The sequence below is a fragment of the Tenrec ecaudatus genome, chromosome 14, assembly GCF_050624435.1.
Source record: "Tenrec ecaudatus isolate mTenEca1 chromosome 14, mTenEca1.hap1, whole genome shotgun sequence".
NCBI lineage: Eukaryota > Metazoa > Chordata > Mammalia > Afrosoricida > Tenrecidae > Tenrec > Tenrec ecaudatus.
The window spans coordinates 27,930,114-27,941,289 of record NC_134543.1 but is presented as its reverse complement, the minus strand read 5'-3'; the positions used below and the strand labels follow the sequence as shown (position 1 = coordinate 27,941,289).

The 11,176-nt window shown below is 51.3% G+C and overlaps 1 pseudogene; it reads right to left on the bottom strand.

Moving 5' to 3' along the window:
• Nucleotides 1-414: 414 nt before the first annotated feature.
• Nucleotides 415-11,176, bottom strand: part of LOC142426208 (glyceraldehyde-3-phosphate dehydrogenase-like) — an 82,137-nt pseudogene continuing 71,375 nt past the window's right edge.

Below are 11,176 nucleotides of genomic sequence, written 5' to 3'. Positions count from 1 at the left end.
TGTGCCTCTGGGGCAGCTGGTGGGTTTGAACCATCCACTTTGAGGTCGGCAGCCCGATGCTCTACCCACGGCATCATCAGGGCTCCGTGACCATTGTGGAACGTGGCTTGGAGTCCATTTTTGGCGTTCTCAACGCTGCAAAACTCTGTCGTTTTCTAATCTAATCATGACATGTGGCCTGTTGGGGAAGAGACCCCAGGATGCTGGCACCTCCCTGGAAGAGATGGATCAGCACACCTGTGGAAGCGAGTCAGGTCCCTCCTTCAACGAGCCAAGCCCCGTTCATCTTCTCTTGTTGAGCTGGCCTTCATTTACCACAGGTAGGAAACGCAGCTAGGATTCTAAGAGTTCTACCACCACCACTGGCCATCGAGTCCATTCTAATTCACAGCAACCTTAAAGGACAGTGTATAACTACTTCCTAGAGTTAACCTTGCCCACCGCCTTGGCAGCACCTGTACGCAGGGGGATGATGTTCTGGGCCACCCCATGGCTGTCGCACTGGAGTTTCCCAGAGGGGCCGTCATGGTCTTCTGGGTGGCAGTGATGGCGTGGACTGTGGTCCTGAGTCCCTCCATGATGCCCAAGTTGTTGTGAATGAGCTTGGGCAGGAGCAAGCGGTTGGTGGTGCAGGAGGCATTGCTGGCAGTCGAGGGAGTTGTCGTACTTCCGCCCATCACAAACATGGGGCATTGGCAGAAGGGACAGAGATGAGTACCCTTCGGGCACCACCCTTCTGTAAGCTTGAGTCCCAGCCTGCTCTGTGGTGGTGAAGACGCCAGTAGACTCGACGACATACTTGGCACCAGCTGCACCCCACTTGATGGTGGCGGGATCTCGCTCCTGGAAGATGGAGATGGACTTCCCATTGGTGATAAGCTTCCCGTTCTCAGCCTCGACGGTGCCATTGAACTTGCCATGGGTGGAATCAGACTGGAACGCATAGACCATGTAGTTCAGGCCAATGAAGGGGTCATTGAGGGCAACAATGTCGGAATTGAAAGCAGTCCTGGTGACCAGGCGCTCAATGCAGCCAAGTCTGTTCACTCTGCCAACCTTCACCGTGGGTCTCTGGGATGCAGCTAGGACTACCCAGGAATGGGAAGTTATGGCCGCCTGTCATAGGAGGAGGACCAGAGAGCCGAGTCTGATGGTGACCCCAAGTGTGTCAGAGTAGAATTGTGGCCAATATGCAGTGGTGCAGTGGTGGGATTCAGATGGTTCACCCTGGTTCGGTAGAACTGATACTAATTTGTTGTTGGGTTTGGTAAACCACTTGTTAAAACAACACCTGGAATCAGGGTTTTCTCTGAGGTGGCTGGACAGTCGGCCAATGTGGAAATTTCAAATTTACATTCCTTACTCCTTTTTAACATTCAACTGCTCAAGAGCATACTCCAAGCACCTGTAGTAACATTTATTCCATCCATAGCTATAAAAATTAGATGGAACCATGCTTGTAATATTTATTTGTTCAGTTCATAAAAGTCATTATACTTCCGATGAATTACTACGTTTCATGGCCTTGCATTTGGGACTTCCATAAACAACCATATAACATAAAGAGAGAAAGTGCCAAACTACCAGAGGGTGACACCCGGTCATTCGTTTCAGCTTTCTGTCGTGCCTCAAGTCCTCACGTGATACTGAGTAAGTTAGGAAATTTCTGAACGTGTTCAAAGAGCTAAGACTCTTGTCAGAACAACTGCTGTCAGTTCAGCAGAAACAGAAAAGGGGTTTTCAAAGATGAACACCATCTGTCCAGAGAAGAGAAATTCCTTGTTTCTAATCTATCCAATGCAATGGCTGTTAGTGTCCTTGGCCTGCCTCTGAGGGGATGGGCACCTGCTCCGACAGTGAAAGGTGGCTAAGGATAAATCGTGCGGCCAATGATGCTCCGATAAAAGTGAAGGAAGCCCATTGAGAAGCCACGTGGAAAGATCTGAAATAATATTTTTATTGTTTTTGTGATGAATCACTAGGCCTTATTGATGTTCACTTTGTAACAATGAAAACACATCCTGCAGATCAGACATTCACATGATGATGCATCACAGTATCAAAATGACAGTTGTGAAGTTGCAACGAAAATAATTGTATGGTTGGGGGGTCACCACCACATGAGGAACTAAAGCATTAGTATTAAAGGATCACAGCCTGAAATAATACTTTTATTGTTTTGGTCAGGTGATTATTTAATAGGCCTCCATTAGCATTTAAAAACCCTTTCTTAGAACATAATCTAGTTTTTGTGCTCTTTTTTTTTTTAACAATTTATTAGGGGCTCATACAATTCTTATCACAGTTCATACATATACATACATCAATTGTATAAAGCACATCTGTACAGTCTTTGCCCTAATCATTTTTTTCTCCTCTTTTCTTTTTTTACATTTTATTAGGGACTCATACAACTCTTATCACCATCCATACATATACATACATCAATTGTATAAAGCACATCCATACATTCCCTGCCCCAATCATTCTCAAGGCATTTGCTCTCCACTTAAGCCCCTTGCATCAGGTCCTCTTTTTTTCCCCTCCCTCCCCGCTCCCCCCTCCCTCATGTGCCCTTGGTAATTTATACCTCGTTATTTTGTCATATCTTGCCCTATCCGGAGTCTCCCTTCCCCCCTTCTCTTTTACTGTTCTTATTTAAGTATTAACTGTATGAAAGAGTAAACTACCTTTTGGTGGATCGTGTTTCATACTTAAAATGGTCACGGAGGCAATGAATCGGTGGTTGAATTATTTGAGTCCCGCCATGGCCCTCATTGTGCTCATTGCCTGTGTGTTTGGAAGTAGACCTTGAGGCCCTTCTTCTGAGGTGGATGGACTTGAACTTCCAACCCTTTGGTTGACAGCCAAGCACTAGCCATTGGTGCCACCCTAGGACTGAGCGGAAACACTGCTTGGAGTGGTTGCGATGTCAGAGCCAATGCTCATCCCAAAATGGATTTTTCGAGCCCAGCAGAGTCTGAAGGGCTGTGGGCATCGAGGACTGTCAGCAGCTAATGACAATGACGGTAAATACTGCGAATGGTCAGTTCACCGCACTTGGCTCCCAGGGGGAGGAGGACGCTCTCTTCTCCGGGAGAATGGCTAGCTCTTGCCAACAGGTTGCCACCATCCCAGACTGGCTCTGCCAAGGAGCAGGCTGGCGGTGGGGTCCGATCTGAGACAGATGAGAAAAAAGTCCCCTCCATCTCCCCTTCCCTGGGGACCAAGCCCCGTGGCAGGTGTGGGTGTGGGCGGGGGCATTGTGCAAGGAAGAGATGAACAAGGAAGAAGAGGAGAGGCTGGGGGCAGGGAGAGGCTGGCGGGAAAGGCAGCCAGGGAAGTGGGCGAAAGGCATTTGTAAAATTAAAAGGCAAGGCCCCATCAGACGGTGTTGGGCACAGAAAGCGTGTTACGGGCGGGAGTAATTGGTAATCGGAGCTGATGTGAAGAGGGGATGATTTATGGGCGCGTGCAGACAGGGGTGGAATAATTTTTGGAGCAGAACGGGGAACTTACTGAACGCCTGAAACTCAGCTACTTATCCACTCGTTCCCATGATGAATTAGCTCTTGTTTAAAGTAACCACGGCTCCATTTTTCATTCTGATTACTACACTTGATATCTTTCTCTCCCTCTGTTTCCCTCTGACCACTGCCCCCTTACCAGGTTGTGGGTGCAGAGGCATGGGGTGTGCAGAAACCGGCTAACCCTCCTCCCTCTCGACTCACTCCCCCAGCCCGATGACATTCCTCCTCAATAGCAAAGTCCCAAACCCAGCCCCATGCCAGACTGCAAAGATTAGGGATGCACAGAATTAGCGAATGGTTACTTGACAGCCTGGCCTCTGGGGACCCTTGGGATGTCCCCTAAATGACTGCAATCCCTTCGCCTGTTTCAGGGGGGAAGCCTTTCTCCCAGGTGCCCCGACCTCTTCCAGGTGTCGCCAGAAGGTGAGACCGCAGAGCCCTTCCATTTGGGGACTGGAAAACCTTTGAGGAGTATGTCAACCCCTCACCAGGGCAGACTGCAGGTCCACAAGGCGCTGCCCCAGGAAAATCGAGGGTCATTTTATATTGTGTGGCTGGGGCACGGAGTCATTCTAAGGGTGACGGAAGGACCCAGGGTCAGGTTGCGGTGGTGGTGGAACTGCAGGGTGACCCAGGCAGCCTTCCTGAACTGTTCCTGGGGAGAGAATCGACACAACAAATGTGTTGTTACTACCTTGTTATCAGAATTTTTTTAAAGTATTTTAAAATCCTATTGTGTGGGCAGAGGACAGCTCTAGACTCAGGGAAGGGTATACAGGTAGCAGGTGGTCTTATTTATTTGTTTTCTAGATTAAAAAGGCAACCGTTAAAAAATCCAGGCTGCTATGCGATTGGGTCTCAACACAAATTTGTGTTCAGAGATGAAACAATCTGACCAAAATATAAAAGTCTGATAAAAGACGTGTGTGTGTGTGTGTGTGTGTGTGTGTGTGTGTGTGTCTTAGCTCCCTATGTTATAAAATAATTACAGGGAAATATTTCCTTACTACTCAGAAAAACTTCTGAGGCTCTGATATTGTTTTCCACCCTCAACTGTCAACTCCAAAAACAGAACAACAAAAACTCACTGCACTTGAGTCGATGCTGGCTCATAGTGACCCTGGGAAGGCCATTGGACAGGGCGGAACTTCCCCTGTGAGTTTCTGAAACCCTAACTGTTTAGGACAGTAGAAAACTCCATCTTTCTCCCAAGCATAAGGCTGACCTGGTGGTGAGCAGCCCACTGCATACCCACTACATCACCAGGGCTCCTTTCCAAGACCCCCTCCGAAGCCCAGGCATGGAGCTCTTGCTGTCATGACCACCCAAGTGTCCTGGGCAGTGCAGTGACCCTGGGTTTGTCTTCCTCCCAGTGCCACCCATCCCTCCAACGTGCCTCCTCTTTGTTCCTTCCATGAGTAATTAGGGTACTCTTCTCGCCAATGGGTCTTGCGATGCCCCCTGGCTGGGGCATGTGGCTGGGGCCCTCTAGGATCCCCTGAGCCCTCTGGTGGGTCTGCCTCAGGCTGGGGAACTCCTTCCTGTCTCAACAGGTTCCTGGTTCCAGCAGGTTCTGTTTCAAAATTGCTGGGAACAGAGGGGCCTCCTGGCCACTGCCTTCACTCAGTTCCTGATCCTGATCCACCAGGGCCCGGAAGTATCTCAGCTTCTCTGGTAGTCTTTCACTGCTGCTTCTACCTTTAAAGAAGATTCCGGGAACTTCCAAGGTTCGCGTTTAAGCCTTTTTGCTCGTTTCTTTGGCAATGTTATGTAGATATCCAGAACCTAGTTCTCCAGACCCTGATCTTGCTCTGCCTTTAAGATTCCCCTCAACCATGGAGGAATGGGGGAGTGAAAGGAGATGGGCAGTCCTCTAAGCTGAACCAACAGCCTTTGCTTCCTACAAAGTAGACCCAGCTAGCTTATACCTGCCCACCTAGGGCTCAGTAGTTACTATTTCAAGCATCCATCATATATATATATATATATATATATATATATATATATATATATCTCACACATGACACAATGTGTTGAACTGCTAGCCACAACGTCAGCAGTTCAAACCCACCGGCTATCTCACGGAAGGACAATGAGGCTCTCTGCTCCCATTCTCTATCTTGATAGGGCTTGGGACGGACACAGATCCAGAGACAGGGTTGTCCAGAGCCCTTGCCCCTGTCCTCTGGGGACAGCGGGTCAATGCCATTGACCATGAGCTACTGGAGCTTGAGCATCAGGTTTTTCGTATTCAGTCTCCTCCATTCAGCACTCAGGACAGTGTCTTCCCAAGTACAGACCTGGATGAGCAGCCCTGGAAGGAAGGCTCCTTCCAAGGAGAGACCATCCCTGAATGACACTCAAGACCCTCAAGCCACGTGCCCGATTTCTGCAGCTGCTGCCACTGCACGGCATGAGACCCATGCAACACACGTCAGCCCACGCTCCCACACACCTCACCACGCCTGCCCTGACACCTGGCCAGCCTGGCATGGCCTCCTACAACAGTGAACCCACGAGGCTGGCAGGATTGCCAGCTCTGCACGAAAGCACTTCGTGGGAGTGGATTCCGACTCCCGGCGTCCCTTGTGGGTCAGAGTAGAACTGGGCCTCCACGGGGTTTGCAATGACTGCGTTTCTGGAAGCAGATCGCCAGATCTTTGCTCCGAGGAACTTGTGGCTGGCCTTGAACTTCCAACCTTCCAATTAGCAGTCAAACGTGTGAACAGTTCACCCTGCCCAGAGAACCCACTGAGCATTTCCACAGTGCAGGTGAGGGAACTGGGGGGCAAGGGTGGCACAAATGGTTAAATGCTCAATCATCAGCTGAAAGGTGGGTTGTTTGAACCCAACCAGCAGTGCCTTGGAACAAAAGTCCTGGCAACCTGCTTCCCAAGGCCATGGTCCTGACACCTCAACGGAGCCGGTCTCCTCCGCTCACCTGGGGTCACCAGGGGTGGGATTGACTCCAGGACAACCACGACAATAGATGAACAAGCCCAGACCCTGTGTCCCCCTCCCCCTCTGAGCATGGAGGACAGCGTCCAGACGCCTGGGGTGCAGGTGGGGCACTTGTAAACCAAGAGCTCTGCTGCTGGCATGTCGCTGCCAAGTCGTGGCAACCCTACAGGACGGAGCAGACGACCCCGGACCGTGGTTCCCTTATGCAGAGGCTGGCTGGTTTGAACCAATGGCATGTCGGCTTAACCACTGTGCCACCAGGACTGCTGGAGGCGGGTGGAGGGCAGACATGAGCAGGTTGGGGACTCTACAGCAGGAGGTGACTGCCTGTAGCCTAGGCTTGGGACTCACCCTTTTGTTTTCATTTCTATTCTCTCGGGGGCATCGGGGGTGGCGTGCATGTGTAGAGACCCCAAGCCGTCCACCCCTTTTCAGAACAAAGATTCAGCAATCCCAATGGGTTGCCAAGTTGTGGGATTGGGGGTCGGGGGATAGACGAGGAGGAGGGCATGAGGGTCTGGTAAGGTAGAGCCAGGCCACTGTTGTGGTTGTGGCTATCAGATGCCATCAAGTCGGTTCTGACCCACAGCGACCCTCTGCACCACAGGACAAAACACTGCCCCGCCCTGTGCCAGCCTCACCTCTGTTCCTGTGCTTGAGCCCATTGGTGCAGCCATGTGTCCATCCGCCTGCTCGAGGGCCTTCCTCTTTGTCACTGCCCCTCCACTGTACCAAGCATGACGTCCTTCTCCAGGGACTGGGCTCTCCTGACCACATGTCCAAAGCCGTGAGATGAAGTCTCGCCATCCGTGCCTCTAGGGAGCACTCTGGCTGGACAGCAGGGCAGGTTTGTTTGTCCTTTTGGCAGTCCATGCCAGGCCACTACCTGTGAGAATTTGCTCTCAGGTAACCCTGAGCTGAGCTGGCCTGGGCATAGAGCTGAGGTCAAGCTTGCCAGGTGTGACCAAGGTGGGGTCAGGGACCCACCATCCTGCATGTATCTGCTTGTTAACTAGCTAAGCACACCTCTTCCCAAGGAGCCCCGACCCCTTGTAAGGCGAACTGCGTATCTTTAGCTAATAATTAACTTGTCACAAGCCCCATCAATACCCCATCAAGAGAGTGACAGAGGGACAGGGAGGGGAATGGGGCGGGGAAGGGGGCCCACCCAGCACCCCGGCTGGGCCAAAGCCCCGTGCTCATCTGGCTTATAATAAATAGGATGAAAGGCACTCCTGATAAATGCCCGTGTCAGGGAGAGATTTTACCTTCACTCAGAAACAATGTAATATCTCGGCTATTACCCAAAATAATTTATCAATGTGTAATGGCTTTGAGGGAGCTGTGCTATCAGAGATGGATGCAGCCTACCTTCGCCTTTTAATTTTTAATGTTCGCAGCCAGCTTTGCATTAAAGGCCAGGTGTCATATAAAGACTTAATGTAAGAGGGGAGTTCATGAATTCTAATCAAGGGAGGAGGCTCTGGCTGGCTGCTGTCACCCCGACTGTTCTCCCTGATCTTTCGTTAGCTCCCCTCCTGCGTCTCTAGCTCCTTTTGTTAAACAACTCTCCAGGTCCTCCACCCCACCCTCCCCACCCAGGCTCACCCTACCAGGCCCCATCTGAGCTTTCTCTTGCCCAACGCTACGGGCCTTTTCTCTCCTGTCCAAGAAGAAGGGGCAGGACGAGGGCAGGCGGTACAAAGCTTCCAGTGCTGCTGAGCCAGGCACCCAAACGCCAGACTAGCACGCAAAGCTCTTGTTTGTATGTTTGTTTCTGGTCCATTCATCCTTTCACTCTGCATTACATTTTTATTGGTTCGTTTTCGAAAATTATCATTCACTTACTCCTTGGCTCAAAAAGTGTGTTTGAGTTTGAATGTCCCTCCGCCCCCCTTCTCTGTGCTGGGCTTGCAGGTGCTCTCAGGACTAGAGGAGCCAATGTGCTGGCGGTTGGCACAGGAAGACTGCACGTGGACGGCGTCCACAAACAGAAATGCACTCTCTCGCCACAGAAGGGGCGAGGCATCCAAATCCAGGGCACCAGCTCCTGGGGAAGGCCCCCCTCTCTCTGGGGCTTGTGTCCTTTCAACAGCTGTGCGTCTGGGGTTCCCTGGAGCTCCATGTGTCTTGACATCAATCTTCCCCTGGGTCTAGGAGGTGCTCAGTGCGGGGACCCCAGAGGTTGTGCTCTGCTCACGACTCTTGGTGCTGGGTGGTGCCAAGGGCTTCACATCCCTCCTACCGCCGCTGCTGACTGCATTCTCCTTTCCACGCTTGTAAGATGTGAGCTGATGAAGGCCCCAGCCCAGCAAGTCTCCCCGTTGGTGTCAGGCCTCTCACCTGACTCAGGCTGATGCATCCCACCCAGTCAGGGCTGTGACCTCAGAGCATCATGACAAAACTGCCAAATGACATCATGGCATAACTGCCAAACCACTGAGAATCCTGAGCCAACCTGGTTGACACATGTTGGAGGGACACATTTCAATCCATGCCACGGTCAAAGTACTCACGCATGCAAATATACACATGTAAACACAACTTAACACCATTATTTAAAATTTCAAAGAAATCCTTACACATCACCTTCTTAGTGAATGGTACTTTCCCTGACCTCCTTTTAAATGCGTGCTCTCGGCTGGTACGTATGCATACTGTTTTCGTATTTTGCTTAGGCTCTGTCTCCTCCCATCAAAATGCCAGCTTCATGAAGGTAGGAATGTGCTCTACCTTGTTCCCCGACGTGCTCCCGTTTGTACACAGCACTGAGCACACAGTTCAAAACCCAACCCAACCCACTCCTGTGAAGGTGCTTCTGACCCCTAGCACAGAGTAGGTCTGCTCCGCAGACTCTCTGAGGCTGTACAGCTTTGCCAAAGCAGGCTGCCTCAACTTTCTCCTGTGGATCTGCTAGCGGGTTCGAACTGACCACCTTTACTGTTAAGCAACCTAATGCTTAACCTACCGTACCATCAGGGCTCCTTCAACAACTCAGAATAGGTGCTCAATCAACACATACTGATGGAACTCAGCAAGCAAGAATGGCGTTGTGAGGGCAAGAACAGCGATACCGCTGTGTGCCGAGGGGAAGGAGCAGTCAAAGCATCCTGCCACGAAAGCTGCTCAATGGGCAGGTAGATTTTATAGCAGAAACCTTCCTGCAAAACCTCTCCTAATTTCAGCCTCACGGAATCCAAGAGTAACTTCCTCCTAGAAATAAAGGTGAACTGCAGGATGTCAGAGTTTGCTACAGTGAGACTTCATCCATATGTCTTTAGTGCACGTTTCGTGCTTGTAAGGCTGGGTGCATGTGAAGAATCCAGCTGCTTCTACTCTGGTGGCATCATGGGATACACACTGGACTGTCCCAAACCCCCAGCTGCTCTGTGGGAGAAAGGGGAGGCTTTCTACTCCCAGAAAAAAGCCACAACTGGAAAGGCCACAGGGCTGGTCTGCTCTGCCCCACAGAGCTGATGAGCTGGGATCTACTCAAGGGCAGTGAGTTGAGAGGGTTTGGGGCCCTTCTCTCTGCTGCCAGGAAGACTCCCCCCCATTCCCACCTCCGCCCTACCCATACCTGTCTGCCTCCTACATGAAGCCCTCAGGCTCAGCGGGCCCCTCTCTCCTCTGTGTGCACCAAACATCTGGTTCCAGCCCTTGCTCAGCCCAGGTGCACTGTTCCCAAATTGCTAATGGAGCAGTCCCCCTGTTAGATCTTGTGTTAGTCAGGGTTGACTGTAGAAACAAATTGATAGACACTCATATGTGTCTAAGAGAGAGCTTTGTCTCAAGAAGCAATTATGCATCAATAAAACATCCCAGCCCAGATCAAGTCCATGAGTTCGATATTAGCCCTTAAGTCCAAAATTCTCCCATGAATTCCTCTTGAGACTCACGCAACACACGCAATGATGCCGGATGCAGGAAGGTCACAGGCCCGTGGGGGAGAGTCTTGTGGGTCCAGGCAGTGGAAACATCTTAACACTGGCAGGGGTCTCCACGTGGCTCCTCCAGCTCCAGGGCTCTAGCTTAGCTCCGTAGCTCCGTGTGTCTTCTCAGCAGGAATGTCTCGCAGGGAGCGAGTGAGTGAGTGAGTGTCCCACCTCCAGGGAGCTATTTCTCTTTGTAGCACCTCCAAAGGAGGCCATCAAGCTGCGACCTGATTGACAGGCTCGACTCCACCCCGTCCTCAAGTTGAGAGCTTATGTGACTGCCACAGATCTCCATTCCTTGGAGATAGGAACTGTGTCTGAGTCAACTCTTTTGAATTCAGGATGACTATTTTGGAATCCATTCTGCCCTGCAAGGTCACCGTGGGTCAGAATCTACTCGACGGCAGTGAGTTTGGTGTTGGTGTTAGGCTGGGTGGTACTAATGGTTGGGGTGAGTCTGGAACCCACCCAGAGGCCCCTCAGAAGGTAGGCCTGGGTGACGTCTCCAAAGGTCGCACATGGAGCGGTCGCACTCTGCACAGGAGCGCCTGTCAGGATGGCGCAGGCCCAGGTGGGTCTTGCTCTGATGCAAGGAAGGGTGCAGTGAGTCAGAACTGACTGCAGCACCTACCAACGAACCCTGCTGGACCTTGAACCTGAGACCAGAGGAAGGAGGTGCTGTCTGGCAACCATGAGCAACCGCCCGGACAGGACTCGCATTAGGAGGTCCTGGCTAGAGTGGGAGGAAAA